The sequence below is a fragment of the Pongo pygmaeus genome, chromosome 13 (genome assembly GCF_028885625.2).
Source record: "Pongo pygmaeus isolate AG05252 chromosome 13, NHGRI_mPonPyg2-v2.0_pri, whole genome shotgun sequence".
NCBI classification, from domain to species: domain Eukaryota; kingdom Metazoa; phylum Chordata; class Mammalia; order Primates; family Hominidae; genus Pongo; species Pongo pygmaeus.
In genome coordinates, this window is record NC_072386.2 from 21,682,385 (window position 1) to 21,702,475 (window position 20,091).

At 41.8% G+C, this 20,091-nt stretch overlaps 1 protein-coding gene across 3 annotated transcripts in view; it reads right to left on the reverse strand.

The window, feature by feature from the left end:
* Nucleotides 1-18,106, reverse strand: part of RUSC2 (RUN and SH3 domain containing 2) — a 72,544-nt gene extending 54,438 nt beyond the window's left edge. Inside the window, exon 1 of one of the 3 annotated variants that reach the window (XM_054500355.2) lies at nt 18,015-18,106. The gene's annotated coding sequence lies outside the window, so the exon portion shown is untranslated. Of the gene's footprint in view, nt 1-17,185; nt 17,685-18,014 lie in introns of those variants that run through there. The other 2 variants (XM_054500353.2, XM_054500357.2) reach the window with 2 other exon arrangements.
* Between the last annotated feature and the right edge of the window lie 1,985 nt (nt 18,107-20,091).

A 20,091-nucleotide genomic window follows, 5' to 3' on the forward strand; every position in this document is an offset into this window, starting at 1 on the left:
GCAAGTATACTTTTAAAAGAATGTAGTATCAGTGAAGTTTTATTGAAGTTAAAGGACTACTAGTGAGGATACTTCAACAAGTGAATGGAATACACTAAGCTATAAATCAAAGTCTACGTGGCAACATGGATAAATGCTTAGGAACTAAATTAAAGCAGAATATAAAATAATCTTAATGCTACAATTACATCCATGCAAAATTTATATATGCATGTAAACAGAAAGGATAGGAAAGTGGGATTATAGGTGATTTAAATTTATTTTGTGATTACTCTTATTTTTATTTTTTTCTTGAGATAGGGTCTCCCTCTGTTGCCCAGGCCAGAGTGCAGTGGTGTAATCACAGCTCACTGCAGCCTCACCCTCCTAGGCTCAAATGATCCTCCCACCTCGCCTCCCAAGTAGCTGGGACTACAGGCGTGCACCACCACACCCAGATAATTTTTAAATTTTTTTTGTAGAGACGAGGTTTCACTATGTTGCTCAGGCTAGTCTCAAAACCCTAAGCTTAAACGATCCTCCTGCCTTGGGCTCCCAAAGTTCTAGCATTGATTACAGGTGTGAGCCACCATGCCTGGCCCATTTTTATATATTTATTTTGATTTTTAAAATTCCTACTTAGATGCTTTAGATCATGTTCAGCTTGGATCACAGATTTTTTTGTATGAGCTTTATCTAGTCAACCAGTCAGCACTGACCACTCTGTCTTCTGTACTTCTTTAAAACTTGTTCATAGGGCTAAAATCATACTCATCCTGGGGGCCAGGCTATAATCTCTGTGAATGTTACTAAATTAATCAGATCTTTTGTGAAAGCAAAGCAACCTAAGAAATGTAACAGATTTGCTGAGCTAGGCTTAATGTCAGTTCAACCCCTGTAATTCATTCATTCTCTATTCATTCTACCAATATTTACTGAGCTTATACCATTTGTCAGGCATTGTGTTAGGCACCAGAAATGTATAGTGGAAAATAAAGCCTATCACGAATTGTGGGGAAGGGGGACAGGAAGATCTTAGGCTCAAGCCTGAGATACTTACAAAGGACTTCAAATTTAGCTTTTCATCCTTACATTCAAAGTTATAAGTATATTTTTAAAATAACAGCTTTATTAACATGTAATTCATATAGTATAAAATTCACCTTTTTAATGTATACAATTCAGTGGTTTTTAGTGTGTTCACAGAGTTATGCAACTCTGACCACAATCTAACTTTGGAATATTTTCATCACTCCTAAAAGCAAGCCCGTCCCCATTGATCTTGTGTCCTACAATCTTGCTGAACTAGTTTATTAGTTACGATAGTTTTTATGGACTCCTTAAGATTTCTATATACAAGATCGTATCATCTGCATATAGCAATAGTTATATTTCTTCCTTTCCAATCTGGATACCTTTTATTTTTCTTGCCTAATTGTTATGACCAGAATTTCCAGAACAATATTGAATAGAAGTGTTGAGAATGAACATCCTTCTTTTATTCCTGATCTTAGAGAGAAATTTTCAATCTTTCACCTTAAGAATGATGTTAGCTGTGGGTTTTTTGCAGATGCCCTTTGTCAGGTTGAGGAAGTTAGATGCTATTCCTAGTTGAGTGTTTTTATCATAAACTCGTCAAATGTGTTTTCTGCATCCACTGAGATGATCATGTTGTTTCTGTCCTAAGTACAATCATTACAGTATTAAAATTAATTTGTTAAGGTAAATATTTAAAATATACTAAAATTATTATAATAGTGGTTTGGATTTCAATCATTTTCAATATATGAAGAATTTCATATATTAAATGAAAGAGGTCAATTTCTCTCTAGATCTCTGAGAGACCCTGGATTCAAAGACTCTATTCTTGTCCTCATGGAGTTTATGGTTATATAAAATAATTTGTTAATTATTATAATGGAGCTCCAGACAAGGTCAAATGAAGGCATAGTGGAAATCATACCCAAGTTTGCATGAGGTAATCAAGAAAGGTTTCAGGAGGGTCAAATGACTGAACTGTTAGAGGAGGAGTAGAAATATGTGGTGGGGTCGGGGACTAAGGAAGGGATCTCAGTTAGAGAAAACCATGTGCATACAAACAGTTCCTCAGAAAGATCTGAGCTCTACAGTCCCAGACTCAAGACATAGACTCCCAGGGCATTTGCTGAAAGGAGTAATGAAATTACAAAAGAAAACTAAAGACTTAACCATATAGATATTATGAAATTCTGTATGTCAAAAATCACAAACAAAATTAAAAGGCAAGCAAATATTTGCTATAATTATAACAAAAGGCATATAGGCATATATCTTTAATGTGTAAAGAACTTGTGTGAATAACTAAAGACTAAGATTTAAAAAAAACTGTGGTGAAAACACATAAGATCTAACTTCCTAACAACTGTTTAAGTGTACAGCACATATTGTTAACTAACTGTAAGCACAGCATTCTACAGCAGATCTCTAGAACTTATTCAGCTTGTACAACTGAAACTTTATACCCATGAAGGAGCAAATCCCCATTCCCCCCCACACCCTACCCCAGGCCTTGGCCACCACCATTCCTTCTATTTTTGCTTCTATGATTTTAACTATTTTTGATAACTAATACAAGTGGAATCATGCCATATTTGTCCTGTGACTTTCTTACTTCACTTAAAACTAAGGTCTTGGCTGGGTATGGTGGCTCATGCCTATAATCCCAGCACTTCAGGAGGCCGAGGCAGGTGGATCACTTGAGGTCAGGGGTTTAAAACCAGCCTGGCCAACGTGGTGAAACCCTGTCTCTACTAAAAATACAAAATTAGCTGGGTGTGGTGGCGCACACCTGTAATACCAGCTACTTGGGAGGCTGAGGCAGGAGAATTGCTTGAACCTGGGAGGCAGAGATTGCAGTGAGCCGAGATTGTGCCATTGCACTCCAGCCTGGGCAACAAAAGCGAAACTCCGTCTCAAAAAAAACAACAAAAAACTAAGATCTTAATAGAAAAATTGCCAGGATATGAACAAACATTTCATAGAAGAGGAAACAAAATATACTTAATGAACATACAAAAAGTTTGAACTTTAAAACAATAAATTACCACCTTTTGGCTACCAATTATCAGACAAAATAATAATAGTTAATTCTGGTGAAGGCAAGTACAACAGGCATTTTCATTCATTGCCAGTGTATGTATATTTTGGTACAATCTTCATAATGAGCTCAGAAAAATATATATCTCAAGTCTTAAAACTGTTCAAATCATTTAACTCAGTAACTCCACCTCTAGAATTCTATCCTAAGGAAATTATCAGAGATGTGGACAAAGATTTTTGCATAAAGTTAATAATTAAAAAGTATAAAAATGGCCAGGAGCAGTGGCTCACGCCTGTAAACCTAACACTTTGGCAGGCCGAGGCGGGCAGATCACTTGAGGCCAGGAGTTTGAGACCACCCTGGGCAACATGGCAAAACCCTGTCTCTACTAAAAACACAAAAATTAGCTGGGCGTAGTGGCACGTGCCTATAATCCCAGCTACTCAGGTGGCTGAGTCAGGAGAATTGCTTGAACCTGGGAGGTGGAGGTTGCAGTGAGCCGACATCATGGCACTACACTCCAGCCTGGATGACAGAGTGAAACTCTGTCTCAAAAAAGAAAAAAATAATAATATTAGATGTTGTTGCTGTGGATGTGGTGAAAAGGGAACACTTATACACTGCTATTGGGATGCTATTGGGAATGTAAACTAGTACAACCACTATGGAAAACAGTATGGCGATTCCTTAAAGAACTAAAAGTACAACTACCATTTGACCCAGCAATCCCACTACTGGGTATCTACCCAAAGGAAAAAAAGTCACTATATGAAAAAGACACATGTACACACGTTTATAGCAGCACAATTGGCAATTGCAAAAATATGGAACCAACCTACATGCCCATCAACCAAGGGGATAAAGAAAATGTGGTATATATACACCATGCAATACCACTCAGCCATAAAATGGAATAAAATAATGGCCTTTTTAGCAACTTGGATGGAGCTGGAGGCCACTATTCTAAGTGAAGTAACTCGGGAATGGAAAACCAAATATCTTATGTTCTCACTCATAGTAGGAGCTAAACTATGAAGATTCAAAGGCGTAAGAATGAGATAATAGACTTTGGGGACTAGAGGAGTAACAGCGGGGGTGGTGGTGAGGGATAAAAGACAATATTTGGGCATAGTGTACACTGCTCAGGTGATGGGTGCACCACAATCTCAGAAGTCACCACTAAAGAACTTATCTGGCTGGGTGCGGTGGCTCACGCCTGTAATCCCTGCACTTTGGGAAGCTAAGGCGGGTGTATTACCTGAGGACAGGAGTTTGAGACCAGCCTGGCCAACATGATGAAACCTCATCTCTACTAAAAATACAAAACATTAGTTGGGCATGGTGGTGCATGCCTGTAACCCCAGCTACTCAGGAGGCTAAGGCAGGAGAATCGCTTGAACCTGGGAGGCGGAGGTTGCAGTGAAACGAGATTGCACCACTGCACTCCAGACTGGGCAGCAAGAACAAAACTCCGTCTCAAAAAAAAAAAAACAAACAAAAAAAAACTTATCTAAGTTACCAAAAAAACCACCTGTATCCCAAAAACTATTGAAAAATTTTTAAAAATACTATAAAACCACAAATGTCCATTTGGGGTAAGCAAGTTATGGCTCATTCAAACATAGATTTCTTATACAACTATTAAAATTGTGGCCTCTAAGAACTGTTCAATGATATGTTTTCATTTTATACTTGTCTTTTGTAGATTCTCTACAGTGAGCATATATTTCATCTATATTCAGAAAAAGAATTTTTTTCAGAAAGTATTTTTAAACAAAAAAAATTTTTTAACTTTCAAGGGAAAATGTACACTTTTAATCTTTCTCCATAAAAAGGAACTTCAGTTTAAGGATTTTCGAGGTTAAAGTCTGGGCAGCTAAAAGTATTTCCTTAGAACTCTTCTTCACAATCCCTTAATCTTGAGGGAGTGAGAGATTTATAACCCTAATCTCTAGAGGAAGAAAACCCACGATGATATATCCCACACTCTTAGACAGTGGCACTATTTGACTTTCAATTTTTGGGTCTGGTGCACCAGGGCTTTTTCTTAGGGGGTGGGGTTTGGGGAAAGCCTTTACATTTTGAGAACCACTAAGTAAGAGGCTGAGAACAGAGTTTAGATCTAAGAGTCATGCTACTAAAAGTGTGGTCTGCAGACCAGCAGAATCAGCCTCATGTGTGAACCTATTAAGCACAGATAAATACTTGGGCCCCATGCCAGATGTACTGAATCAGAATTTCAGGGGTGATCCGGGTGATTTTTTTTTCCATCAAGTTTGAGAAGCACATGTGTAGAAGTATTGGACAAAGAGACCAACAATACTCAAAGGGAAAGAGGTACAGAGCTCTCAATGTTCAGTGTATATTTTTTAAAAGTATAAACATTATTAAATATTCTAAAAACAACTATTGTTTTCATATTATAAACTAGAAAGCATGGCTAGAAAAAATATCTTGACTCAGGACTAGAATGGATAAAAAAACTAGCATAGGTCCTAAACTAAAGGAGGAAAAAAGGATCTATAGTTCATTTCTGGTTCCATGAACCTCATTAAATTAATTAAGGCTAAGGATTTCACATAGGAATTTGGAGACTGTATGTATGCAGCACATATTTTGGTTACATGTCTCTCGAGCCATGGTTGGCTACTACTGGTGCATGGTCAGTTGAAGACTATATATATCCCAAACCCAACCATTTATCTTTATCTCTTTCTACCTTGGAGTCATAACTCAGTAGAAGAAATATCTGTATCAGTGACATTTCTTTTGAGATGGAGCCTCACTCTGTCACCCAGGCAGGAGTTCAGTGGCATGATCTTGGCTCACTGCAACCTCTGCCTCCCAGGCTCAAGCAATTCTTGTGCCTCAGCCTCGGGAGCAGCTGGAACTATAGGTGCCCCCCACCATGCCTGGCTAATTTTTTTTATTTTTGGTAGAGACAGGGTTTTCCCATGTTGCCAAGGCTGTTTCAAACTCCTGAGCTCAGGCAATCCACCTTCCTTGGCCTCCCAAAGTGCTGGGATTCCAGGTGTGAGCCACTGTACCCAGCCTGTATCAGTGACTTTTGAACTATTCTTTACAGAGCTCCTTCAGGGGACTTTGAAAAGGAAGTGAAGGGGATGTAGATGAAAAGAGGGAAACCTGAACAGGTTAGACTCTACTTCTCCCAACTCCATGCATTCAACCAAAACAGCCCAACTTTTATCTTTTTGAGTCTCTTTCCTGTAGAATATATTTGAACAAAAGTCTGTTTTAAAAAGTTTGAAATCCTTTATTCTCTACTATAGATTCTCACAGGCCAATAAAAAGCCACAGCTGTCTTTTTTTCCTCATAAGATAAATGCTCCTTGTTAGCTATTCATCACCACCACCTGGTTGTCAGAAAGGACTCACAAATGTATAATGAGGCAGGTGATCCTGCTTCCAGTCCTCCTTTCTCCAGCCACTATCATTAAGGATGAATAAACGAATACGGTTGCAGGTTGCTGTGTTGGATATCAGGCAAAGAACATTATATAAACTGAAAGAGACACTATGCTATCTAAGAAGTTAACTATAGCTATAAATATAAAACTAAAGAGAGTAATATTTTAAAGAATAGCTCTTGTATGACCAAATAAGATATGTCCTTCAAAGTGGTCACATTGGTTATGAGGGAATAATTGGCAAGAGCAAAGAATTTTTAAAACTCCAAAAAACAAAGTAGCCACCTTGAGAAATTTAACTCATTCCAGTAGTGCTCCTAGTAAAAGCATTCTTAGAACTCTTTTTAGAAGTACAAAAAACCAGCAGCCCACCCACAAAATTGTGAAATAACATCAATTGTTGTTTTAAGTCACTAAGTTTTGGGGTGTTTTGTTATACAGTAATAGATAAGTGATATGGTCTGGCTGTGTCCCCACCTATATCTCATCTTGAATTCCCACTGTTGTGAGAGGGACCTGGTGGGAGGTAATTGAATCATGGGGGCAGGTCTTTCCTGTGCTGTTCTTGTGACTGTGAATAAGTCTCACAAGATCTGATGGTTTTATAAGGGGGTTTCCCTGCACAAGCTCTCTCTCTCTCTGTCATCCATGTAAGATGTGACTTGCTCCTCCTTGCCTTTAAGTCCTTTATACCTCTTTCTTTTGTAAATTGCCCAGTCTTGGGTATGTCTTTATCAGCAGCATAAAAACGGACTAATACAGTAAGGCAGAAATGTCAGAATCACTAGGCTTTGGGAGATGTTTAAAAGGAAATCATTAGTCTTATAGAAAAACTCTAGCTATCCGGAACTCTAGAAAAATAAGCTGTTCTGTTTGGCTATAACTTTAAATAAATAGAATACAGCCAACTTTAACAAAGTTTGACTGTATCTTTAAACAGAAATAAACAACTTTCAAAAAACAAGTAAAGAACATTTTGGAAGAGAAACAACTTGAGGATGAATGGGACTAGCAGTAGGTTCCCAACTTTCTCCCCTGCAGTTTTTGCTTTTTACCTTGGGTTCATCTAAATCCTATCTATGCTGCCTTTAGGAGAACTTTGCTCTTTTTCTTTTGCCTGGGCATGGATAAAAATAAATGTCCATTTTCCCTAAGTACACTAAATACAAGGGTGCATTTTCTTTTTTTTAAAAGAATTATACAGGAAAAGAAAGGAAGCACAAAGTATAAAAACAGGTAAATACAGATTTTTTTGGATCCTAAGATAAACAAGTTAAGTATAGACTTTTGATCCTAAGATAATCAAACTTTAGCCAGAAGTTGGCTGGCCCTATTTTTCTTTCCACCCAGTTATCAGTCTATTGTCCTTGTCCGCAGGAACTCACACAAGAAGCCAAAAATACAACACATACCTCAGAGTTTACCATCTCATCTTCTTGAAGATAAAAGACTTTTATTAAACCAAGAATTCCAAGGAACAGAGGGTTTCTTCCTAAAGTATCAAAATTAATTTTTTAAAAAGACTTTAAGTGTTTTGGTAGAACTTTTTAAAATGTATTATGTAGGCTATAATTTAACTTTTCCTGATGACTCACTACTATTTTGGGTTTTTTTTTGTTTTTGTTTTGAGACAGAGTTTCACTCTGTCGCCCTGGCTGGAGTGCAGTGGCACAATCTTAACTCACTACAGCCTCTGCCTCCTGGGTTCAAGCAATTCCTGTGCCTCAGCCTCCCAAGTAGCTGGGATTACATGTGCATGCCACCACGCCTGGCTAATTTTTGTATTTTTAGTAGAGCTGGGCTTTCACCATGTTGCCCAGGCTGGTCTTGAACTCCTGGCCGCAAGTGATCTGCCTGCCTCAGCCTCCCAAAGTGCTGGGATTACAGGCATAAGCTGCCACGCCCGGCCTCACTACTGTTAACATTAATAATATACCAGGCTAAAATAATGTTTTCAGTGTCTATTAAGGACTTGCATACCAAATCAACAATCCCATAAGGATCGTGTGTTAAGAGAAATGGTTCACTTTTGCCATTTCTTTTTTTTTTTCTTTGTTGTTTTTTTGAGATGTAGTCTCACTCTGTCACCAGGCTGGAGTGCAGTGGCGCAATTTCAGCTCACTGCAACCTCTGCCTCCTGGGTTCAAGTGATTCCCCTGCCTTAGCCTCCTGAGTAGCTGGGACTACAGGCACGCGCCACCACACCTGGCTAATTTTTTTTTTGAATTTTAGTAGACATGGGGTTTCACCATGTTGGCCAGGATGGTCTTGATCTCCTGACCTTGTGATCCACCCACCTCGGCCTCCTAAAGAGCTGGGATCACAGGCGTGAGCCACCGCGCCTGGCCTTTTTTTCTTTCTTTTTTTGAGACGGAGTCTTGCCCTGTCTCCCAGGCTCGAGTGCAGTGGCATGATCTCAGCTCAGTGGCATAATCTTGGCTCACTGAAACCTCTGCCTCCTGGGGTCAAGCAATTCTCCTGCCTCAGCTACCCAAGTAGCTGGGATTACAGGCAGGCGCCAAGATGCCTGGCTAATTTTTGTATTTTTAGTAGAGACAGGGTTTCACCATTTTGGCTGGGCTGGTCTCAAACTCCTGATCTCACGTGATCTGCCTGCCTCAGCCTCCCAAAGTGCTGAGATTACAGGCATGAGCCACCAAACCTGGCCTTCTTTTGCCATTTCTATTTAACAGTCCTGGAAGTCCTACCTGAGCAATTAGGTAAGAAAAAGAAATAAAAGTCATCCAAATTGGAAAAAAAAAATTATCTCTGTTCCAAGGTTACATGATCTTCTATGGAGAACACCCTAAAGATGCCACAAAAACATTAGACTAATGATTAGTTGCAAATACCCTAAGCATTTTTTAGTGTCAGCAATGATGCAGGGTACAAAATCAACACATAAAAATCAGCTTTTTTATTTAATTAGCTGAGAATATAGGCAAAGTTGTTCTACTGTCCTGTAGTACATGTATAATTTTCCTATGGCAGTTACAACAAAAGATAGGAGAAACAAAGTTCCGTCTAAGTGTGACAGATGTAGATACATATCTTTCACAATGTTCCACAGGGACAGAGAAGTGATAAATCCTGCACCAAAGGAGTGAAAGGAAGAGACTGAATCTGCAGGCCCAATGATCTCATGTTTAATAGCCTCTACATCTACTAATGGGCCCACTGCCAATGCAAGAGGGTCAGTTAAGTGGACATGAACGTGCATATCATTAATAATATCAATGTCTTTAATGTCTGTAGTTAATGTTTTAATCACCCTAGGTCTGGAGATCTTCCTGGGGTATAATGAAGATCTTGTTGTCCTAAGATAGCTTCCCACAGATGTGTTTATTAGGATATACAATCTGCTGCCGACTTCAGGAGAAGTAGCATATAGTATTCAGGTATATGGCTGGTAATACATAATTGTGATGTTCTTATACATGGCCAGGGGATAGAGAGTTGTTGACCCATGGAATAAATTCTACCCAAATGGGTTTGCAACACCAAAACAAAACAGTTCTCCAGTTTACTAACCCAATTAAGTTCTTTTCATCCACAACATGCTCAACAAATGGGGTCACATCAGTAAGGGGTTGTACAGTAAAGATCTGCAAGAAAAGACTGAATGGTGCTTCTCAGTGATGGCTGCACTATCAATTAATGGATTCAACATATCCACAATGTACTGCTGTGCCATCTCTTCCCTCAATGAGAAATCATCACGACAACTTGGCCAGATGCATCTGAACAGTCTACACTGAACCTGTCATCTAGAAACTCGTACTCACTATCTAAGGGGAAGGACAGGAGAGGTGCAGATCGTCAAATTTTACATGGTTTGGGTGCTCAAGTACTTGCCCGTTAAGATGCTTGACTGTGTAGTCACTATTCGTTTTGCGAGGGTTAAATGATAACTTGCTGCCAGATTCAAGTATACATACTCATAGTTTAATCTCAGCTATGCCACATGTGCTCGGTATAAGTGGGGAAGATGAGCAATAAAGATGATTTTAACCTTAGCGTCCTCTAGGCAAAAACATAACTGTCTTTTGTACAGCTGTCAAGTGAGTGGCCATATGTCAGGGCCATTTCCACAATACCACCATGTAGTGCATGGATCTGTTACATATTGTTTTACTATAGTACATCCAGCTTAATCAGGTGCAGGGCGACAGTTGAAGGAGTACTCCTGGAAAATGCCTAAGATATGTAGATCTCTAGGATCTTGCACCTTCTGGTGGTTGCATGAAATTCTTCAGAGGAATCATCAGTGGTAGTAACTTTACATGTTACATTCATAACAACTCTTGTGGGAAATTTAGGATATTCAAATAGGACAACACCAGGAATTGACATATCACAGAACTTGGTTTACAATAGTCTGAGCATGGATCCCCACGCATCACCTTTCAGCAGGAGGGGCAGATGGGCTGGCCAAGTGCAAGCTTGATAGATCAGGATAAGTGACTGCAGGTGCAAGAGACATAGCATCTCTAAGGTTAGCCAACCCTTGGGGAGCCTTTGTAGAAACAAAAGAAGATTTAATGCACCAAGTTTTGTTTCTGTGGAGATGAGCCTGTTATTTATGGCTCAATTTGTGATACTGCCTGACTTAATTTTAAGTCGAGTTTCTCTAGAGACTTCTGTTTCCTGTTGATTCTCTGTGATCCTCTCCGAGAGCTTCCTGAGAACCTGCTCGATTGAAGTTTGGCTCTCTCATGCCTCAACCTCTGCAGCCTCGAGGTAGGTCTCCACTTGTTGCATGCTTCTCCTTCGGACTCTGTCTAGATCTAAGCCCTCCTCCTCCATTGCTAAGTCAACCACTGACTCGAGAGTTTCTCTGGTTACTAGCTCGCTCGTCACTCTCTGATGCTTCTTTTGCTTTGGTGTAATTTTCTTCATCTGTTTTGTAGCAACTTTGTCCAATCAGCTGTATGCCTAAACACTAACAATGAACAATCTGAAATGGAAATTAAAACAATTCCATTTACAGTAACATCAAAAAGAATAAAATACTTAGGAATGAATTTAACCACGGAAGTGAAAGACTTGTACACTGAGAAATACAAAACATTGCTGGAAGAAATTAGACATAAATAAATGAAAAAATATCTGGTGAACATGAATTGGAAAACTTGCTATCATTAGAGGTGTCAGTATTACCCAAAGTCAGCTAAAGATTCAATACAGTCCCTATCAAAATCCCAACAATGTTTTTTGCATAAATAGTAAAATCCATCCTAAAATTCATATGGAATTTCAAGGGATCCTGAACAACCAAAACAATCTTGAAAAAGAAAAACAAAGTTGGAGGACTTACATTCTTGATTTTCCAAACTTACTACAAAGCTACAGTAATCAAAACAGTGTTTTATCAGCATAAAGATAGACATAAAGACCAATGGAAGAGACTAGAGAGCCCAGAAATAAACCCTCACATATCTGGTCAGATGAGTTTTGACAAGGGTGTGAATACCATTCAGTGGGGAAAGGTCAGTCTTTTCAATGAATGGTGTTGGAAAAACTGGATATCCACAAGCAAACGAATTAAGTTAGACCCTTATCTTACATTACATACAAAAATTAACTCAAAATGGATCAAAGACCCAAAGATAAGAGCTAAAACTATATATATAAAATATATAATTATATAAGATATAATATATATTATACATAAGATATAATATATATTATACATAAGATATAATATATATTATACATAAGATATAATATATATTATACATAAGATATAATATATAATATATTATACATAAGATATAATATTATATATTATATATTACATATATTACATATATTTTATATAATATATATATTATATGTAATATATATAATATATATTATATATTATATATTATGTTATATATATTATAATATATATTATATATTATATATTATATATTATATATATTTTATATATAATATATATAAATTGTATCTATTATATATTATATATAAATTTATATAATATGTATAATATATATAATATATATAAAAAAGAAAACAGAGGGAAAGCTTCATGTCACTTAATTTGGCAATGATTCTTGGGTAAGACACTAAATGCACAGGTAACAAAAGAAAAATTAGATAAATTAGATTTCAAATTTAAAAACTTTTGTGCATCAAAGGACACTGTTAACAGAGTGAAAGGCAATCCATGGAATAGGAGAAAATATTTGCAAATCATACATCTGAGATGGATTAATGTCCAAAATGTATTAAAAAACTCTTACAACTCAACAACAACCAACCCAATCCAAAAATGGGCAAAGGACTTGAATAGGCATTTCTCCAAAGATATACAAATGGCCGATAGGTATGAAATACATGAAAAAATGCTCGATATCTTTTCATTAGAGAAATATGAATCAAAATCATGAGATATCACTTCACACTGCTTAGGATGGTTATATTACTATTATTATTTTGAGATGGAGTTTTGCTCTGTCACTCAAGCCGGAGTGCAGTGGCATGAGCTCAGCTCACTGCAACCTCAGCCTCCCCGGTTCAAGCCAATCTCCTGCCTCAGCCTCCTGCCTCAGGGATTATAGGTGTGCGCCACCATGCCTGGCTAATTTTTGTATTTTCAGTAGAGATGGAGTTTTACCATGTTGGCCAGGCTGGTCTTGAACTCCTGACCTCAGGTGATCCGTCCGCCTCGGCCTCCCAAAGTGCTGGGATTACAGGCGTGAGCCACCATGCCCGGCTTAGGATGGTTGTTATTTTTAAAAAAAAGAAAACAAGCGTTGCCAAGGATGTGGAAAAATTGGAGCCCTTGTGCATTGCTGATGAGAATGTAAAATGCTATAGCCACTGTGGAAAACAGTGGTTCCTCAAAAAAATAAATAAACATAAACATAAAATTACCATACAATCCAGCAACACCACTTCTGGGTATATACCCACAAGAACTAAAAGGAGGGACTCAAACATATCTGTACACTCATGTTCACAGCAGTATTTTTCATAATAGCCAAAAGATAGATGCAACCAAAGTATCCATCAAAAGATGAATAAACAGAATATAGTGTATACATACAATGGAATATTATTCAGCCTTTAAAAGGAGTGAAATTCTGGCCAGGTGCAGTGGCTCACACCTGTAATCCCAGCACTTTGGGAGGCTGAGGCTGGTGGATCACTTGAGGTCAGAAGTTTGAGACCAGCCTGGCCAACATGGTGAAACCCCCTCTCTACTAACAATACAAAAATTAGCCAGGCGTGGTGGTGTGCACCTGTAATTCCAGCTACTCAGGAGGCTGAGGCATGTGAATCACCTGAACTGGGAGGCAAAAGTTGCAGTGAGCCAAGATCGTGCCACTGCACTCTAGCCTGGGTGATGGAGGGAGACTCTGTCTCAAAAAATAAATAAATAAAAATAAAAGGAGGGAAGTTCTGATATAGGCTATAATGTGGATGAACTTTAGACATTATGCTAACCAACTGCCGCACTATTTACAATAGCAAAGTCACAGAATCAACCTAAATACCCATCAATGACAGACCAGATAAAGAAAATGTGGTATATATACACTATGGAATACTATGCAGCCATAAAAAAGAATGAGATCGTGTCTTTTGCAGAAACATAGATGGAGCTGGAGGCTATTATCCTTAGCAAACAGAAACAGAAAACCAAATACTGCATGTTCTCACTTATAAGTTAGAGCTAAATGATGGGAATGTATAAACACAAAGAAACAAACAACAGACACCAGGGTCTTCTTGAGGGTGGAAGGAGGGAGAGGAGCAGAAAAGATAACTATTGGGTGCCAGGTTTAATACCTGGGTGATGAAATAATCTGTACAACAAACCCCTGTGAAACGAGTTTATCTATATAACAAACCCTCATATGTACCCCCAAACCTAAAATAAAAGTTAAAAAAAACCCAAAAAACAAAAAAAAAACATTACGCTAACCGAAATAAACCAGTCACAAAGAGACAAATAGTGCATGATTCCACTTATATGAGGTACCCACAGTAGTCAAATTCAAAGATAGAAAGTAGAATGGTGGTTGCCTGGGGCTGAGTAGGGAGAAATGGGGAGTTAGTATCTTACTGGTACAGAGTTTCAGTCTGGGAAGATGAAAAAAAGCTCTGGAGACTGATATCAGTAATGGTTGTACAATAATGTGAATATATTTAATGCCACTTGAGAATGATTACAATGGTAAATTCTATGTTATATATATTTTACCACAATAAAGAGTAAATATGGTACAGCACAGGTTCTGCTGAGTTATTTTGTTGTTGTTAGGATTCCCTTCTACCCCATCACCTAGCTCTCTCAGAGCAATGTTGACATCTGGCTACTCAAAATGATGCTCTCGTTTTGTATGATGGACTCATTTGACAAAAATTATATTAAATGCCAATGTCTGAATGGGCTTTTTTTTTTTTTCCTGGGTAACTTCAACACTAATCAATCAAGACCATCTCTAGATAGTTCACTTCATGTTAGGGTAAGGGCAGGCTATCTCTTCAGTCAAGTGACTTTTAGCAGGGTGCATAGTCATTGTGTATGAGTAACAGGAAGAAAAGGGTGAGTTATAATCCTAAATTTGCAGATAAGCCCAGAGAGAAAAATAGAACACATAAGCCTTCCCATGAACTTGCCAGATTTAGCAAGTAAAAATACAGGACTCCCTGTTGTTTATCTGAAATTCAAATTTAACTGGGCACTCTGCGTTTTATCTAGCAACACTGAAGTATTGGAGGTGAGGAGAAAAATAACCCAGGGTGTTCTGGGGTAACTGAGGTCTTAACAGGAAGCCTAGACAGGAAAAAGTAGAAAAGGCCATTAAAAAGATACTGTTAAAAAAAAAATTGTATTGCTTAATCCATCCAGCTCAGGAGCCCCTCCCCACACTGGGTTTCTATGATCCAAGGCTTTATTTTGAGACAGAGCATTGCTCTGTCACCCAGGCTGGAGTGCAGTGGCATGATCTCAGCTCACTGCAACATCTGCCTCCCAGGTTCAAGGGATTCTCCTGCCTCAGCCTCCCGAGTTGCTGGGACTACATGTGCACACCACCATGCCCAGTAATTTTTGTATTTTTAGTAGAGATGGGGTTTCACCATGTTGGCCAGGCTGATCTTGAACTTCTGACCTCTAGTGATCTGCCCACCTGGGCCTCCCAAAGTGCCGGAATTACAGGCTGAGCCACTGTGCCTGGCCTGATCCAAGACTTTATAAAGACATGTCAGAGGGTGGGAGACAGACAGTGGAAAAGGATACATCAAAACTAGCAATGGATGAATGAGAACATATCCAGCCTCCAGTTATGGCAACTGTGGCTTCAAAAAGGAATCTTAAACACCAGCACAGAAATCACAGGGATCCTAACCCGGCTCAAAACAGAAGAGAAACAGTGGCTGGCCATACAGCAGGAGGGGCGTAAGCAACAGAATACCAGGTATACTGTTTGGATCTGCTCTTCCTTCTATTAAGCCATCCACCACTGCTTAGTATCTAAGGAGCCGGCTAAGAAAATCCAGTCACTACTTTTATTTGCTAATACTTTGAGCCCCAGTTACAATAATGCCACTACTAATTAGGTAACTACTTTCCAGCTTATCAACTCCTACAGCTTTCCAGCCATTGTTTCATCCCTCAGCGATACCACCTGCTTCCCCGTGGAACCCAAACCCCCAGGAAACTAAATCTGCTCAGGTCACCCACCTAGGAATAAACAAAAACAGGTTTCAGGCCCTTTGTCCTTTGTAAATTCCGCCTTTTTTTTTTCTTTTTTTTTTAAGGCCTGTGTTCTTTATCACGGACACTGTTCAACATAGTGGTAATCCTTGCTTGACTCAGGTCTACTCGTTCCTGCGTTTCATTCCTCCGCTGCTCAATTCTTTGTTCAAAACGCCAAGGACAACTGGTAGTGAAGACCCTCCACCGGCAACACTACCATGTGCCAGGCACCCTGCTGGGGACTGGGGATACAAAGATAAGTACTGTACCGTCCTTGCCCCCAGGACAGTTCCCCGTGTCCGCAGGGCCGGCCTGGAGGGCCACAGCCAACTGTGGGCAACAGGATCATCGTGCCCTTCGCGGCAAGTGAGTGCAGTAGTAGGGGACGGGTACTGCCAAGCCAAAGGTTTTCTCCAGGTAAAACTGGATGACAGAGAGACGGAGACTGAAGCGACGCCGGCACCGGGCAGATAATAAAGGGAGGCAGGGACTAAAAGGGTGGAGGGAGCAGAGGACCCGGCCGGGAACTGGCAGTAGGGAGGCCCCCGCTGCAGTCGCGGGCCTGGATGCCGGGCGGCCACGCTTCCCCAAAGCCATAACAGGGACTTGGGGTACCAAGGGGACTACTGGGCGCGAGTCGTTTTCTGGGGGAGGGTGTCCCCAAGGGGGCAGTTTGAGGAGACGGTTGGGGATGCATCTAGGGTGGCGCCCAAAGGGACGGTGGGTGCTGGGTGTTTGAAGGTCCGGTGGACGCAGAGCTGAAGGGTCAGGAGAAGGCCAAGGGTCAGAAGGGCTGGGGACGAGGTCTGCCCAGGGGGTCGGGGCGGACGCAGAGGGCGGGTGCAGCCGAGGGGGAAGGGCTGAAGGGAAGGGGAGGCGCTGAAGGCACATAGGTGGGCAGACAGGCCCTCCCCTAAGGGAGTCCTTGGAACGCGGGGCAGTGGGTCTGTGGGACCCTGCCCGCCTCCGGAGAGGCGTTCCTACCTCGTTTCTCGCCTCAGCCTCGTCCTTCCGCGCCGGCGGCGGCGGCGGCGGCGTGTCGCGCCCTCCAGGGGTCGCGTTGCAGGCTAGAGGCGCCGGCGGCCCCTCCCTCCGGGCGAGTTGGAAAGGCCGGCCCCTGTCGGCGTGGCGCGATGGTCCGATCTGGGTTGCCCTCAGGCCGCCCCTCCGGGCGGCGCGTTGGTTCGGTCCGCCCGGCCCAAGGTGCTCGCCCCCTCCCCGGCTCCCACAGCGATGGGCGCAGCCGAGTCACGCGCAGAGCTTTCCCGCTAGGGGAGCGGAGAGGCTTCCGCCGTGGCCCCACCTTCTGCGGCCCGCGCCCGCCCCCGCGGGGTGGTGCCTGGCGACGCGCGGCTCCCGGGTGCTGGAACCCAGGGAAACCTAGGGCGCGGGTCCGCGGGCCTCCAGGGCCGGTGGGTGTGGGTCCCAGCTTCGCCTGAGGCGGCGGTTCTCAACGCTGGCTTCCCAGTAGAACCTAGTGTGGAAACTAACCAAACAACAGCAAACGGAGGGCTGACCTCACGCTGGACCGACTCAGAATCACTGGGGTGGAGTGGGGTGGGGTGAGGTGGGGTTGGCCTCCCGTGCATAGCCAGGGTTCGGAAGCCCTGGTGAAACGCAGAACCCATGCGCCCCCTGCCCTTCAGGGCCGGACGTGTGGGGGACATGGAAGATGCCTGTGTGTGACTCCTGCTGTTTACAGCCAGAGGGGGATGGGGCAGGCAGTCCTGCAAATGTTATGGGAAACCCACTGTATTAGCCCGTTCTCACACTGCTATGAAGAAATACTATGAAGGAAAGAGGTTTGACTCACAGTTCCGCGTTGTTGGGGAGGCCTCAGGAAGCTTATAATCATGGCAGAAGGCAAAGAAGTAGCCATCCTTTTCGCAGGGTGGCAGGACAGAGTGAGTGCAGGCAAGGGAAATGCCAGACGCTTATAAAATCATCAGATCTTGTGGGACTCACTCACTGTCACAAGAAGGGCACGGGGGTAAACCAGCCCCGTGATCCAATTACCTCCACCTGTTCCCGCCCTTGACACAGGGGGATTATGGGAATTACAGTTCAAGATGAGATTTTGGGTGGGGACACAGCCAAACTGTTACAGGTAGTTAGGCATGAGCGGGGCAGGAGAGGGTTCTCCCCTGTTACCCACTAGGGATGTCGGGTGATGGTTCTGAGGCAGGAGAATAGGGACTGGAGGCAGGGAACCTAAGACTGGTTCACGCCAACTTCCTGGAACTAAATTGAAAGGAAAACCCTAACTTTCCACACCTAAGTAACAAAACCCCCCACCTTTTCTGCCCAGCAGATGGGAAATTGGCTATCTGCAACCAATTAGACTGACTGCAGCCGAGTCTAACTTTGCATAGAAGTGTAACTTTGTAACTTCACCCTAGCCTCTGATTGGTTGCTTCTTGCAACCAATCAGATGTTTGCACAGGTGTGCGACCTTTGTAACTTCACTTCAGCCTCTGCTTGGCTGCTTTCTGCAACCAATCAGACTGATTGCGGGCTACGACTTCATTTACATGAGGTAAGCATGAAGTGGCGGGTAACTTCTAGGGGATATTTGGACCCAAGAAGATTCTGTTTCCCGGCCTTTGAGCCGCTGCTTCGGCTGCTCCCACATTGTGGAGTGTGCTTTCGTTTTCAATACATCCCTGCTTTCCTTCTTTTGTTCCTTCATTCTTTCTTTCCTTTGCTGGGCGTTTTGTCCAATTCTTTGTTCAAAACGCCAAGAACCTGGACAACTTGCAGTCAGACCCTCTAACGGTGACAGTTCCATAATTATCTCATTGCTTCTTTAAAAAGGATAATTCGGCTGGGCCAGGGAGAGGCCATTTCCTGATGGTCCACACCTGTTAACATCAAAATGCTAATTGAATGCAGGCCTCAGGGAGAAGGAACTTTCTGGGCATGCGTGTTAAGAGACAAAAATGGTGACGTATGATCTCCTGGGGGGGGGCACCCTCCACTGGAAAAGGGGAAGGAAAGCACTGCGCATTGGGGAAGCCCACTCTAAGGGAAGAATCATGGGAAAGAGGCGAGCCTGTAAAAGTCCTAGGATCTTGGTTAGGCACTTGACCTTCTCTCTTTAACCTTCACGTTCCCGCTTGGGTTTCTTCCAAGCGCACCTTCCTTTCTTCCCTGTTCTAAGGCCTTTTTAAATAAACTTCCATTCCTACTCTGGAACTTGCCTTGGTCTCTTTTTCTGCTTTATGCCCCACAGTCGAATTCTTTCTTCTGATGAAGCAAGGACTAAAGTTGCTACAGACCCATAAGGATAGGCTGCAGGTAACTTGGGGTAACTCAGATCTCTTCCATCACTAACAAAACCGTATCACCCATTGAGAAGACTCTGTTAGGCTAGACGCGGTGGCTCACGCCTGTAATCCCAGCACATTGGGAGGCTGAAGCGGGCGGATCACCTGAGGTCAGGAGTTTGAGACCACTAGCATGGTAAAATCCCGTCTCTACTCAAAATACCAAAATTAGCCGTGTGTGGTGGTGCATGCCTGTAATCCCAGCTACTCGGGAGGCTGAGGAAGGAGAATCACTTGAACCTGGGAGGCGGAGGTTGCAGTGAGCTGAGATTGCGCAATTGCACTCCAGCCTGGGCAACAGAGCAAGACTCTGTCTCAAAAAAAAAAAAAAAAAAAAAAAAAAAAGACTCTATTCTAGGTTCCATACTCACTGAAAGAGTTAGAGACTGGGGTCACGGTCAAGGAAGCAGATAAATGTCACGATGTGTAGCTTGTCTTCAGGCTTCACAGAAGTGTGAGCTGAATTTTGAAGAATGAGTGGGAGGTAAAGGGAGAATTGGCATGTGCAAAAGAACTGAGGGGCAAAATGACCAATGTGATTGAGAAGTGTGGGAGGCAACAGAG